Here is a 13,197-nt window from a genome sequence, read left to right as displayed (position 1 = left end):
GGCATTTTCCCTTCAGTTTTTACATTTACATTTATGCATTTGGCAGACGCTTTTATCCAAAGCGACTTACAGTGCACTTATTACAGGGACAATCCCCCCGGAGCAACCTGGAGTTAAGGGCCTTGCTCAAGGGCCCAACAGTGGCATCTTGGTGGTGCTGGGGCTTGAACTCCGACCTTCTGGTCAGTAACCCTGAGCCTCAACCACTGAGCCACCACTGTTTTGTCTTCAGCAAGTGAAATGCATGCTCAATTGGATTCAGGTCAGGTGATAGACTTGGCCATTGCATAACATTCCACTTCTTTCCCTTAAAAAACTCTTTGGTTGCTTTCGCAGTATGCTTCGGGTCATTGTCCAGCTGTACTGTGAAGCGCCGTCCAATGAGTTCTGAAGCATTTGGCTGAATATGAGCAGATAATATTGCCCGAAACACTTCAGAATTCATCCTGCTGCTTTTGTCAGCAGTCACAACATCAATAAATACAAGAGAACCAGTTCCATTGGCAGCCATACATGCCCACGCCATGACGCTACCACCACCATGCTTCACTGATGAGGTGGTATGCTTTGGATCATGAGCAGTTCCTTTCCTTCTCCATACTCTTCTCTTCCCATCACTCTGGTACAAGTTGATCTTTGTCTCATCTGTCCATAGGATGTTGTTCCAGAACTGTGAAGGCTTTTTTAGATGTTGTTTGGCAAACTCTAATCTGGCCTTCCTGTTTTTGAGGCTCACCAATGGTTTACATCTTGTGGTGAACCCTCTGTATTCACTCTGGTGAAGTCTTCTCTTGATTGTTGACTTTGACACACATACACCTATCTCCTGGAGAGTGTTCTTGATCTGGCCAACTGTTGTGAAGTTTTCTTCACCAGGGAAAGAATTCTTCGGTCATCCACCACAGTTGTTTTCCGTGGTCTTCCAGGTCTTTTGGTGTTGCTGAGCTCACCGGTGCGTTCTTTCTTTTTAAGAATGTTCCAAACAGTTGATTTGGCCACACCTAATGTTTTTGCTATCTTTCTGATGGGTTTGTTTTGATTTTTCAGCCTAATGATGGCTTGCTTCAGTGATAGTGACAGCTCTTTGGATCTCATATTGAGAGTTGACAGCAACAGATTTCAAATGCAAATAGCACACTTGAAATGAACTCTGGACCTTTTATCTGCTCCTTGTAAATGGGATAATGAGGGAATAACACACACCTGGCCATGCAACAGCTGAGCAGGCAATTGTCCCATTACTTTTGGTCCCTAAAAAAGTGGGAGGCACATATACAAACTGTTGTAATTCCTACACCGTTCACCTGATTTGTATGTAAATACCCTCAAATTAAAGCTGAAAGTCTGCAGTTAAAGCACATCTTGTTAGTTTCATTTCAAATCCATTGTGGTGGTGTATAGAGCCAAAAAGATTAGAATTGTGTCGATGTTCCAATATTTATGGACCTGACTGTATGTACACTGAATTGTATCTTATTTCCTGGGCAGTAACTAACTAAATATTCCATAGCTTTTGAAGCCAAAACTAAGGTACAGTAGGTGTCTTCTGAAATTGAATTTCAAAAATAAACCTACCCTGAGACATATTTACTGGAGTAAAATTGTGACTAGCCTCAATTTTCCTTATATAATACAATAGGCTCATGTTCCATTGTCTGTTAAAATATGAGCTAGCTGATGTTACGCTTCACCGGAGATGAGATCCAAGCACTGAGAGGAACTCTAACAACAGTTAGATCAATAGACAGGCAGCTTCTCTGAATATCATTCTAATGTAGAGCTTGTTGCAGTAAGTTAGCTCAGTGGCCCATGAGACAGCATTTGCATGCATATGTGCACTTGTAAAACATCAAGCTTGTAGTCTCCTTGATGATGGTCAATACCTCTACATGTCTTGCCAGAGAGGTGACATGAGACAAGGAGAGGAGTATTCAGCCAGAACAAATGCTTTACAAAATGTAGAGAAAAAGATGCGTTTTCAAACATAAACGTATTAGAGTGGCCTCAGTCACCATTTGCTCTCTTTGCACACTTTTTTCTATACAATAGCCGTGTTTCCACTATCAGGCCAAATGAGGGTGTAAGTGCCAGGACCAGTTGCATTCCCATTGTCACTTCTGGGGCTTCATCATACGTTCTCAGGGCTTTATCAGGGCCAACGGCCAATGGCCTTTGGTCCACTGATAACCCTTGGGCCAAAACAAGGCCAACTGGGGATTGAGGCGTGGTCAAAATCAAAGGCAGAGTTTTGCCAGACTTGCCAGGTTGTGTCTCTGGCGCACAATGGTGCAGGTCCTTTTTTTTCTTTTTATCCCCTTTCTCCCACTTTGGAATGCCCAATTCTCACTACATAGTAGGTCCTCATGGTGGGCGGAGGACAAGTCCGTTGCCTCCATATCTGAGACCGCCAATCCACGCATCCTATCACATGGCTCATTGTGCATGACATTGTGGAGACTCCCAGCATGTGGAGGCTCATGCTAACCTCCGCAATCCACGCACAATTACCATGCACCCCATTGAGAGCGAGAACCACTAATTGTGACAACGAGGAAGTTACCCAGTGTGACTCTACCCTCCCTAGCAACCAGGCCAATTTGGTTGCTAAGGAGACCTGGCTGGAGTCACTCAGCACACACTGGATTCAAACTCATAACTCCAGGAGTGGTAGTCAGCATAAATACTCGCTGAGCTACCCAGGCCCCACGGTACAGGTTCTTGATTCTAGTACATATTCTAGATAACTGGATAACATGATACCTCAAAATGATCTTCTCTCTTGCTTATGAAAAAGGCAGGGTGTGTGGCATTGGCACCAGGGTGGCGTATTAAGGGTGGGTTTTAGAGAAACAGAAACAATCACCTTTCTATCTACCAACAATGAGAAGAGAGTCAATACCTCTTCCTATAATACTTTGATCACTAACCACATAGAAAGTCAATTTATCTCCCACAAAAGGGTTCGCTCAGATAAAATAATGCAATATAAACATAGCTAGAGGCAATAGGAAAATGGCAATATTACACATTACTTTAGTAACTCTCCATAGAGTGGACACACAGACTGTATATTATCATAACAATGGAGATATTAGATTGCATTGTGGGTCAGAGAGGCTGAAACACAAACTGCAATTACCAACAATGCACAAGATGATATTGTCTCTGAATAAAGGGTCTTTTTTCATAAGATTATATAGTCTCCATAATTCAGTTAGATTTAAAGACCTATATCTCACTCCAGTGATTTCATATTCTCACACAATTAAACTGGACACATTCAAAAGCTAAAGATATTTCAACAGGATGAGGTAAAGTGAGGATTTTAAAATGCAAACCTTGTAATGTTCATTTTAACAGAGCATAGATTTGTAAAGTTGACAGATTTAATGTCTAGTGGTGCTCCTAGTCCCATGTTTATACAGAAGAAGGACTTTAAATGTGTGAAATACAGCCATAAAGCTGTAAAGCTCATCCAAGCATCGCCTTGGTTTCATTGTCACTCTCAACTGGGTTCTGAATTCATTTAGTGGATGAAGCCCTGAACACAATGAAAAACTCATAAACCAGAGCTCCCCCTCAACTATACCCACACAGGAAAAATCTGAAGGCTTTAAATGTTCAGTTTCATTATAGCTAGCTTTGGGACCTTCTGAATCAATCGCTGGAATCAATCTGATTTTATCTTAAACATAAAATCATCATGGCAAGCATAAATTTGTTTTCACCATAAACGGCAGTCTCTTAAAAATACCAATACACACATGCACAATTATAAACCTGTATAGGGAACAAAACCACACAAGCAGAACCCGCTGCACATTTGAGCCTGCAGTGCCTCCAACCAAATACTTCAGATAACTGCATGTCTCGCACTGAGGAATGTATATGGTCCCAATATGTGTGCAGGTTTGCCTAACTCATCACGAGAACACTGTGCATTGTATTATCAGAGTGCAAACACGATGTAGGCCAAACTGAGGCCAAACGTGACAAACTAAATCTGCCCTCAAACCAATAAAGTCTCAAATACTCCAAGGCTAAATGACAGCAACAAAGGTGACTTACTGTCAACGATTCATCCTTGAGGTAAGCCACAGAAGTAGGCCTGCATAAAAGGCCTGAATATATGTACATAATGCAGTAACATGACTGAATAGAGTACTACTGAAGAGGCTGAATGAAGAAGTAAAAAGCAAGCTGTAAATGCAGTGTGTAATTCTTAAAGGAACCATTACCTAAAAATGAAAAATCTTAGATTTTTACTCACTCTCATGTTTTTCATTTTTGAGGTAACTCTATCTTAATATGCCCCATGTAAGAACAGTAGAGCACCAGTTCCTGCTAAAGTTGATTTAGGTAATGATTACATGATTATAAGAGAACAATGACTGTGTATTTCATCAAGATAACGTACCATCTCTGGATGGTAAATCACAACTTCTTTTCAAATAAATTTTTTATTTACGTGGCAAAGCAGACGAATAGGACTTCTCATTCCTTATCAATTCTGTTACCACAGGGATTTGTTCTGGCAGCCCTGTAAAAGATTAGACCTCTAGGAGAGTGAATGGACTTGATTAGCTAGACAGCATTTTAATGGGATTGTCAGAGAGGCAACAATAAATCAGCTTTTGTGATTAAATGGGCACTCCAGTTAAAGTTGTATGTCCACAGATCAATAATTATAGAGTGTTTCTCTTACTCGCACTATGGGGCCATGAAACAAACCCAAAAGTTTTGGCAAGCATATAATCATGATAGACGGCAGCACGCAAATTCCAAATGTGCTGTTGTAGATGCATACATGCATGTATGAATGTGTATGCTTGTGTGTAACAGAGAAAGAAAAGGTACAAAAGAGTGCCATGGTGAAATAAATAAAAAAATAAAAATGACAGTACCTGTGTGATTATAGGAAAAAAAAAAAAACTGTTGCTAAGACACAAGTAAAAAGAAAAAGTAAAGCTAATTAGATATTAGAACAACAATAAACCATTATTGTCATGGTACAAGGGCCATTATAAAATGGACATCAGAATTCAGACTCAATTCTGATTGGCCACTATTGTAAAAATGACTATGATTGGCAACCACAGACAGCCAATAGTTAGGGTCATAAACTATAAAAAAAAATTGCCAAAAATAAACTGTAACTGTTTATTGAACATTGATGTCTTTTTCTGTTTTATAAAAGCAATAAGCCACAAGAAAATATGTTACAGTGATTTCACAACTGGTAAATATTTCTTTTTATTTAGCATATATTTACTAGCACTGGCAAAGTAAAAGCAATGAAAAGACTTCATTGATAAGGCATTGATACACTTAAGATTTACTTAATGTTTATTTTGCAAGTTTTCGCAAGTACATTTTAATGGTATAAAATTAAGTAAAATCTACTTAACTTTATGACATAATATTGATTAAAGTCAGTTTAACTTAACATTTCAGTTAATGCAGTATTTTTTACTTACGAATATGATGTACATGCTACTTTAATAAATTTACTACAATTTTAATTTCCCCTCATAAAACCATGTTTAATCATGTACCACATGACATTCCGAAGCCTTACCAGGAAGCTTATTGCATGCTATGTAGTCTTAGACAACATCGCTTTGTATTAAAGGCAATACAGACAAATCTAAGAGCTGTGCAGGCAGACCTGAACATTTAATGCACAAAAACCGATGACAGTAAAAATCAACAGATAGTTGTTGTTTTTTTAATCATGTACGGTTAATTTTGTGTAGACAATGAACTTCAGACTTCACAAAACAAGAACTTACCAAACAATCAACAATAAAAACTGTGTAAATAAACTTGAAAACAGTGAAACATGCATGTTGATTCCTTAATCAAGCCCTGTGCATGCTGGGAATACCAACTTCAAAATATTAAGTAAAATTTACTCAAAATAGCAAATAAATATGACAAGGTCTTCTACTTTTGGATTGATACATGATGATACATTGTAAAGATAAACAATCATAAATAATATTAATTTAAAAGCTAGAGCATTAATGTTTACATGCTATCTATTTCTACAAATGTTAATTTACTTGATAATTTCTAGTTCACACTTTAACTTATTCAATGTAGGAAGTACTTTTCTGCTATATTTACAGCATCGATGGACGGTCCTTAAACTAAAACTGAAAGATTCCCCACTACTTGGTTCAGGTTGCCAGCTTGAACAGGGCTATGACGATTTTCTTTCGGGTCGGAACCAGTGGCAACCTGCAATAGGCGCAACATCAGAACCAATATCAGAAGAGCAACAGCTCCCTTTTGATTGTAATTACTCGTCTTCTGATTGCATTTATATTTGTGTAATAAAAATGACAGTGTGCCATATAATTTCAATGAATTGTATCAATACTCTCCCCATTTTACCAAAACTTAGGGAATGAGGGACATCTGGGAGGCAAATTAGTGATATACAAACATTTCTGGTGAAATGAGATTTCTTTTGCGATAAACCAAAACGTATGCGTCAAAGTGTTTTTTTTTTTAAGCATGATGTTATCATGCACACCATTTTTTTCAAATGCCTTTTATTGATTGCAAAAGGCAGAAGAAAACAAATTTTGCCAAAAATTATTTACGTATATTCACTTTGTCGATACCAAAACAGCACGAAGTGGACGGAAACTAGACAACAGAACAGATCATCATCTTTCTATATATGCAAAAAAAAAAATAATAATAATTATTGACATTTCTCACAATGTACAGTTTAGTTGTCATTTTTTTTTAGAGTGGTGCATTCTGCTGCAGTATATTTAAAGGTGTAAATCTTTTAAAATAATAATAATAAAAAAAAAACATATTGGCCTATAAATTATCATTATACTAAGTTTTCATTTTTAAAGAACCACACTTTTACAAGAATTTTGCAAAATATTTATATATAATGTTTTATTTTACTTGTGTTAATTACATGTGTCCATGATGTATTAAAAAGCATAATGCATAGTCACCTCATTAATAAAAAAAAAAGTTATTAATAAATGCTTCAATAATAATAAATAAATAAATAAAGAGTGCTTCAAAAAAAGAACCCTCAAGGCTAAAAGGATCCTGCTTTCCAGTCCCCTGGCTTTCCAAATTTAGTACCCCTGGTATAGAGCTATAAAATGAATGTGAATAGCATAGCTCAGATAATTCTGTTTTTGTTACATTTGATAATACAAATTTTGAGTTCATATTGAAATCTCTACTTTTGATGACAGACCGGCCTCTTTGCAAACCAGAGCATAGTTTGAGACATTTTTGAGATGTCTTCTGAAACTCTTTAGAGATTACTGGTGTGTTTTTCTTAGAAGAAAAACACTGACGGCACTTTTGACCAATAGGAATGGATAAGCTCCATTTTGATAGAGTGGAAAGAGTGGATTTAGTTTGAAATCAAGAGGGAATACAGCATAATGGATTCTAGAAAACACAACTGAAACTTGTGTAACATATTTAAAATTATCTTTGGTCAATGGATGTCTACATCAGAGTCAGCAAAAGTTGAAATGTTCTCTAATGTAGTTCCATTTAAGTCTCAAATGAATCACCTTTCAATCTCATTGCTGTCTAGGATAAATGACTGAGATATTAATTGTGATTTTATTTGTGATTTCCCTATCTTATGGGACAGTTTCCAGCAATGGTGGCATAACTGCCATGTGGAGGTCATTGTATGGGCAGCGTCTCTGTCTCTGGGCTGTTGGTTGTAAATAGGTGTTTTAAGGACAGGCCGGACTCCAGACTGCATCAGTCTACTTCTGCATTCCTTCAGCTTTGATAGCACTCTTTTCCCGACGTCTGCCCCTCATCATCCTATCACGCACCCCTCCCTACGTCTGTCCTCCCTTCGGGATACAGGAATCCATGGGCTCTGGACAGTGTTTCATTACCCACAAGCCTCGTCCTTGATGGCTTAATGGCCCCGCACTGAGAAAAAAAACATGCATGGGGAGAATGACAAGGGAGTGAGTCAACAAAGAAGTCATTTTCCATATTATTCCCATTTAAATGGGGTCTGGTCCATTTGGAGAATTGTCAGATGGAATTGCTAAGACAACAGAAGACTTATAGGCTTGTGAGTAGAAAAAGGCTGCAAATGAAATTGTCATAGTGAAAGCCTCTGAAATGATGCTGTTGACACAAGGACACAGGAGAATGTGGGTTTGTCAAAAGAAGAAATGAAAAGAACACTTCAATTTCAATATTTATTTATTCAGGGCTGGCTTCATATCCAACCATTAATTTCAAACACACATACAAGGAGGAATGAGGTCTGTTCATGTTGAACACAGGAAAACAATAAGAACAGCTTCAGCATGACAAATACCACAATGGAAAATGTGGTCCATTTGTTCTCTCATGTTTGCTGTTTGTAAAAACTCAAGGCCTTAATTTGGGTATATTTTTATGAAAATGCTGTATTATTATTTTTTTTACATTTTTATTTCTCCCCAGTTTGGAATGCCCAATTCCCAATGTGCTCAAAGTCCTCATGGTGGCGTAGTGACTCGACCTCAATCCGGGTGGCGGAGGACGAATCTCAGTTGCTTCCGTGTCTGAGACCGTCAATCCGCGCATCTTATCACGTGGCTTGTTGAATGCTGTAGCATGGAGACGTAGTGCATGTGGAGGCTTCACGCTATCCGCAGCATCCACACACAACTCACCACGGGCCCCAATGAGAGTGAACCACACATTATAGCGACCACGAGGAGGTTTCTCCATGTGACTCTACCCTTCTTAGCAACCGGGCCAATGCTTAGGATATTAATTAACATTAAGTAATATTACAATATTTCAAGTCACCTGAGAATGGATTCAAACTGATGCCTTTCCAGTACATAAGTCAATGCTCTATCCACTCCACCACAAAGCCACAATATTACCAGTAATAATACATAATCACAAAAATCACAAAATTTGCTTTCCATACAATGACAATCAGACTGAAAAAATGTCCAGTAAGTTAACTCACTGCACACTATATTTTTTCACTTTTGCAATATAAAATCTAATATAAAACAAACGTTAAAAAATTATTTGCAAGACCTTTTTTTCAGTCTAGTTGTGATACAGTGTGGAAAGCAACTTTTGTGATTTTTACCTTTAAGTAGGTCTGCGGTTAGTTGAGAGAACCACGATTATATTGTGCACTTTAAATTCCAATCTTTTTACTGACCTTTGGATTTTACTGTCCAGATAAGGGAATGAACGATTCACGTTTGAGTGTCTTATTCAATTAAACTCTGACTGTCTCACTGAGCCGCACATCGCACTGCACAACTTCAGCTGTGCATAAGGTCTCACGTAAGTTGGGATGTAAAGTTCACACTAAGGGCTTAGTAACTACTAGTTAGTTCGTAATTAAGTCAGTGCTTAATTTGGTTGCACCACCTGTTCTTAAGGCAAGACTTAACTAGTAGGTTATAAGCTCTCTATAAAGTAATGCGTACATGTACTCGCATAATATGACGTTTACCTGTATTGATCCAATAAGCAGCCTTCAAATTTATACACAGAACAGTTACAAATCTGTGATTTCCCTTCTGTCACTCACTCGACATTGTGTCGATTGTAGTGGGACAAGGGGTCTCTTCTGAGAGCCTTGCGTACCTCTGAACTTGAGAAAAGGCCAATGTGAAATTGGCACACAGAATTTGCATGTCCCGCCCCCGGACATACGGGTATAAAGGGGAGCGGGTGAGCGTCAGTCAGACAGATTTTTTCTTCGGTGCAGAGGGGTTGTGCAACAGCAAAGCTGTGTTCACCACTGTTTGACTCACCTCTACTGGCGATAAGCACTGCTGTTGGATCTACGGCGCATTCCAGCGGCTTTCTCCTCTCTGCACGCTGTGCAGTCCACATCCCTGGCGCTTCAACATCGCTTTCATTGCCTGAAAGTGTTTCTTCTCCTAAAAGAGTTTATTTCCTCTAAAAGAGTTTGAGTTTCCACTCATAAAAGAACAATATACAGCAGGCGTTGAATGTCCTTTTCAGGACGCGTCTTTTTCAAGATGACCTTCCGCCTCGGTGTAGTTCCTGGATATGGTCGATTTCTCTCTACTTCAGATGGTCAATAAAGCTGCCTCTCATGCCTGGGCTGCGATCACACGCAGGCAGCATTTTATGAATGGTTCATTTTCTCAGTGCGAGAACATAGCCATGGCAATATTGCGGTCGCGGCTTTCTTTCTCACGATAGAAAGCCACTTCAGCCGCCCCCCGCATCGTTCCTTCTTCCCAAGGAATTGAGGACGACCCAGCTGGCGATGAAGTCGATTCAGGGATGACGAGCTGGGTAAAACTCCACGAAGCTCCTGCTCCCCAGCATGCTTGCTTGCTTCCGTCCGAGCTCGGGATGAGTGTGGCTAGGTCTTGCGGCCAGCCGGCATTCTCCTTCGAGCCCTGTAATTGGATGACGATTTTGCCACTGCATCGTAGAGCGTCACAGCGGCGTCTGATGCTGATGACTCGCTACGCAATTCAGCTGGCAGGGCTCCCGCTTCATCTCGGCGGTATTCACTCCACTGCATGTGCGGCGGAAATGCCATTACCTTATACAGAGGTTACGAACCTGCTACTCAGAGAGCCTGTCCCCCCAGCCGAGATGGAGAAGGGTCTCTACAGCCCTTACTTCATTGTTCCCACGGTGGGTTGCGGCCAATCTTGGACCTGTGAGTTCTCATCTGGACTTTACACAAACTCCTGTTCAGAATGCTCACGCAGAAACAAATTATAACCTGCATTTGCATTAGATTGGTTCGCAGTGGTACACCTGAAGGACGCGTACTTCACGTCTCCATTCTGCCTCTGCGTCGACCCTCCCTACGGCTCGCGTCCGACCGTCAGGCCTATCAGTACAAGGTCCTTCCCTTCGGCCCATCCCTGTCCCCTCGCATCTTCAGCAAGGTCGCAGAGGCAGCCCTTGACCCGCTACAGGAAGTGGGCATACACTTCAGTTCCGAGCCTGTAGAACTCGTTAATACGGAACAGCCAACCTGGTGCTCTGCTTGCACCTTGCGCCCTTCACCAAGTTGATCCAGTGCACCTTCTCGCCCAGGTTAGCCATTAAGCTCTCGCTTCCTGGACGTTCTTCCTCCCTAGCCCTCTGGCCGGCGAATTCAGTGGAGGAATTCGCTGCCAGACCCACCACGAGTCGAGTGCTCCGTGTTGGGCTTGGGCTCCACAGGCTTAGTCCCTGCTCCAGGCAACTCCCTGTGATGTATTTTCCGCTGGCAGGAGTCGCGTCTCCCTTGGGCAGTCCCAGCTGCTTGCTTGCACCTGGCTCAGCAGTCACGTAACACGGGTTACTGCATGCCGTTTGAAGTGGGACCCCTTGTGTCACTACAATCAACACAACGTCAAGTGAGTGACAGAAGGAAACGTCATGGTTACTGTTGTAACCTCCGTTCCCCGAAGGAAGGAACGAGAGGTTATGTTCCCCTTGCCACGTCACTATCCCTCCCTACCACTGTAATGCACCGTAATCTTATTCTCGGCTCCTCAGTGCAAAAACCTGTCTGGCAGATGCTCGCCCGCTCCCCTTTATACCTGTATGTCTGGGGCGGGACATGAAAATTATGTCTGCCAATTTCACATTGGCCTTTTCTCAAGTTCAGAGGTACACAAGGCTCTCAGACGATACCCCTTGTGTCACTACAATCGACACAACATCTCGTTCCTTCCATCGGGGAACAGGACAATTTCAATTTGATCTTGTTACGGTTGATATTCAAACCTTGTTTGCTCATGTAAATGTCAGCTGTAATAAATTATATTACCATTAAAATACGATACATAATAAAAGTTGATTTGATAAATAGTATATTTGCCCTGTCTAAACATACATTTTAATATCACATATATATATACATATATATGACACCGGGCGACGCACCCTAAAAACTGCACCGTTTGACCGGTTTCATGCTGATGAGCTGCTTAAAAGTAAGGTTTTTTTCTGTCGTAAATGTAAATGAGTGTAAATGTCAACATCATACTGTATGTCGAAAGGAATGAAGATTGTCACGCAAATCATGACCTCATTGATGTTATTAAATGAGTCTGCTTTTTTATTCCAACCGTTAATTCTGGTCAGAGGCTTCTGTAAAGTAGGGTTACGTCCTTCCTAAGTTTAATGGTGCAACACTCAAATATTTAGTAGTGTGTAAATTGTGACTTAGTGCCCATTTACGCCACAACTAGGCTAAGTTGTAACTTACGAATAGCTTGTGCGACCGGCCCCTGAACCGAACTTGATGTGCTGTGATGCACGTGACATCTGCGGAGGTTCGCACCAAACTCTCCCGAAAATATAAAAGAGGAATTTAGTGTATGTATGGAAAGCCAAGGACAATGTACATTTTTGCGTTCATCCACACTTTTTTCAAATTGATTTCCTACAAGCGATAGAGCTACACCGACATAGTTGACCGTTGTATTGCATCTCGGAGTGCTGTCCTTTTAAAACACAGTGACAAGATAAAGACAACTTAGTTTCAAATGTTTGTATGGACAGCCTGCCGGTGTCCTGAAAATGTATGCTACCTATCAGGATGTGCTACCAACACTATATACACATAGTTTTAGGGTTGGGGTTAGGGCTTAGTACAGCCTCACACCATATCACACTATCTGATAGTAATGCTGGTAGCACATCCTGAAAGGTATTATCTGCATGACAAGACTTAGTTTTTAACACATTTCATGCTGTTGTAGTACAAGTACATGCCAACAGGTTCTCCCGTGCCTCCCGACATGTGCTACCCATGTTATAACTTTACATATCACCGTTTTTACTGCTGGTAGCACATCCTGAGCATGTAGCTCAGATTGTCAGAACAACGGCCAAACAGGAAAAGTCCAGACTCTCCGGATGGCCATTCCGACCCTGGCTATTACAGAAAAAAGCATCATGGTATTATCTTTTTTGGTCGTTTACAATGTAAGCACCATGTTTTTGACATGAACTTGTATTTTAAATAGTTTTACAGTATTCTTTACCATACCTTGCTAATCATTCAGTAATATGCAATAAATACCATGGTACCATCTGTATCATTGTACAGTGGTACCTCCACAGTACTATTTGTAAGAGATATTAAAGGCTTATTGTTTTGATCTGTAGAGCATGTAGAAGAGGACCTAGTAAACCTCTGTGTGAATACTGAGGAAAGTC

At 40.4% G+C, this 13,197-nt stretch overlaps 1 protein-coding gene across 1 annotated transcript in view; it reads left to right on the top strand.

Moving 5' to 3' along the window:
* The window catches only part of zgc:158263 (ceramide kinase family protein), an 867,176-nt gene that overhangs the window by 415,529 nt on the left and 438,450 nt on the right, over positions 1 to 13,197 (top strand). The gene's annotated exons all lie outside the window — the stretch shown is intronic.

This window comes from Xyrauchen texanus, chromosome 25 (genome assembly GCF_025860055.1).
Source record: "Xyrauchen texanus isolate HMW12.3.18 chromosome 25, RBS_HiC_50CHRs, whole genome shotgun sequence".
Classification (NCBI taxonomy): Eukaryota; Metazoa; Chordata; class Actinopteri; order Cypriniformes; family Catostomidae; genus Xyrauchen; species Xyrauchen texanus.
Note: the sequence above shows the minus strand (reverse complement) of the source record. Positions and strands in the feature narration are given on the sequence as shown.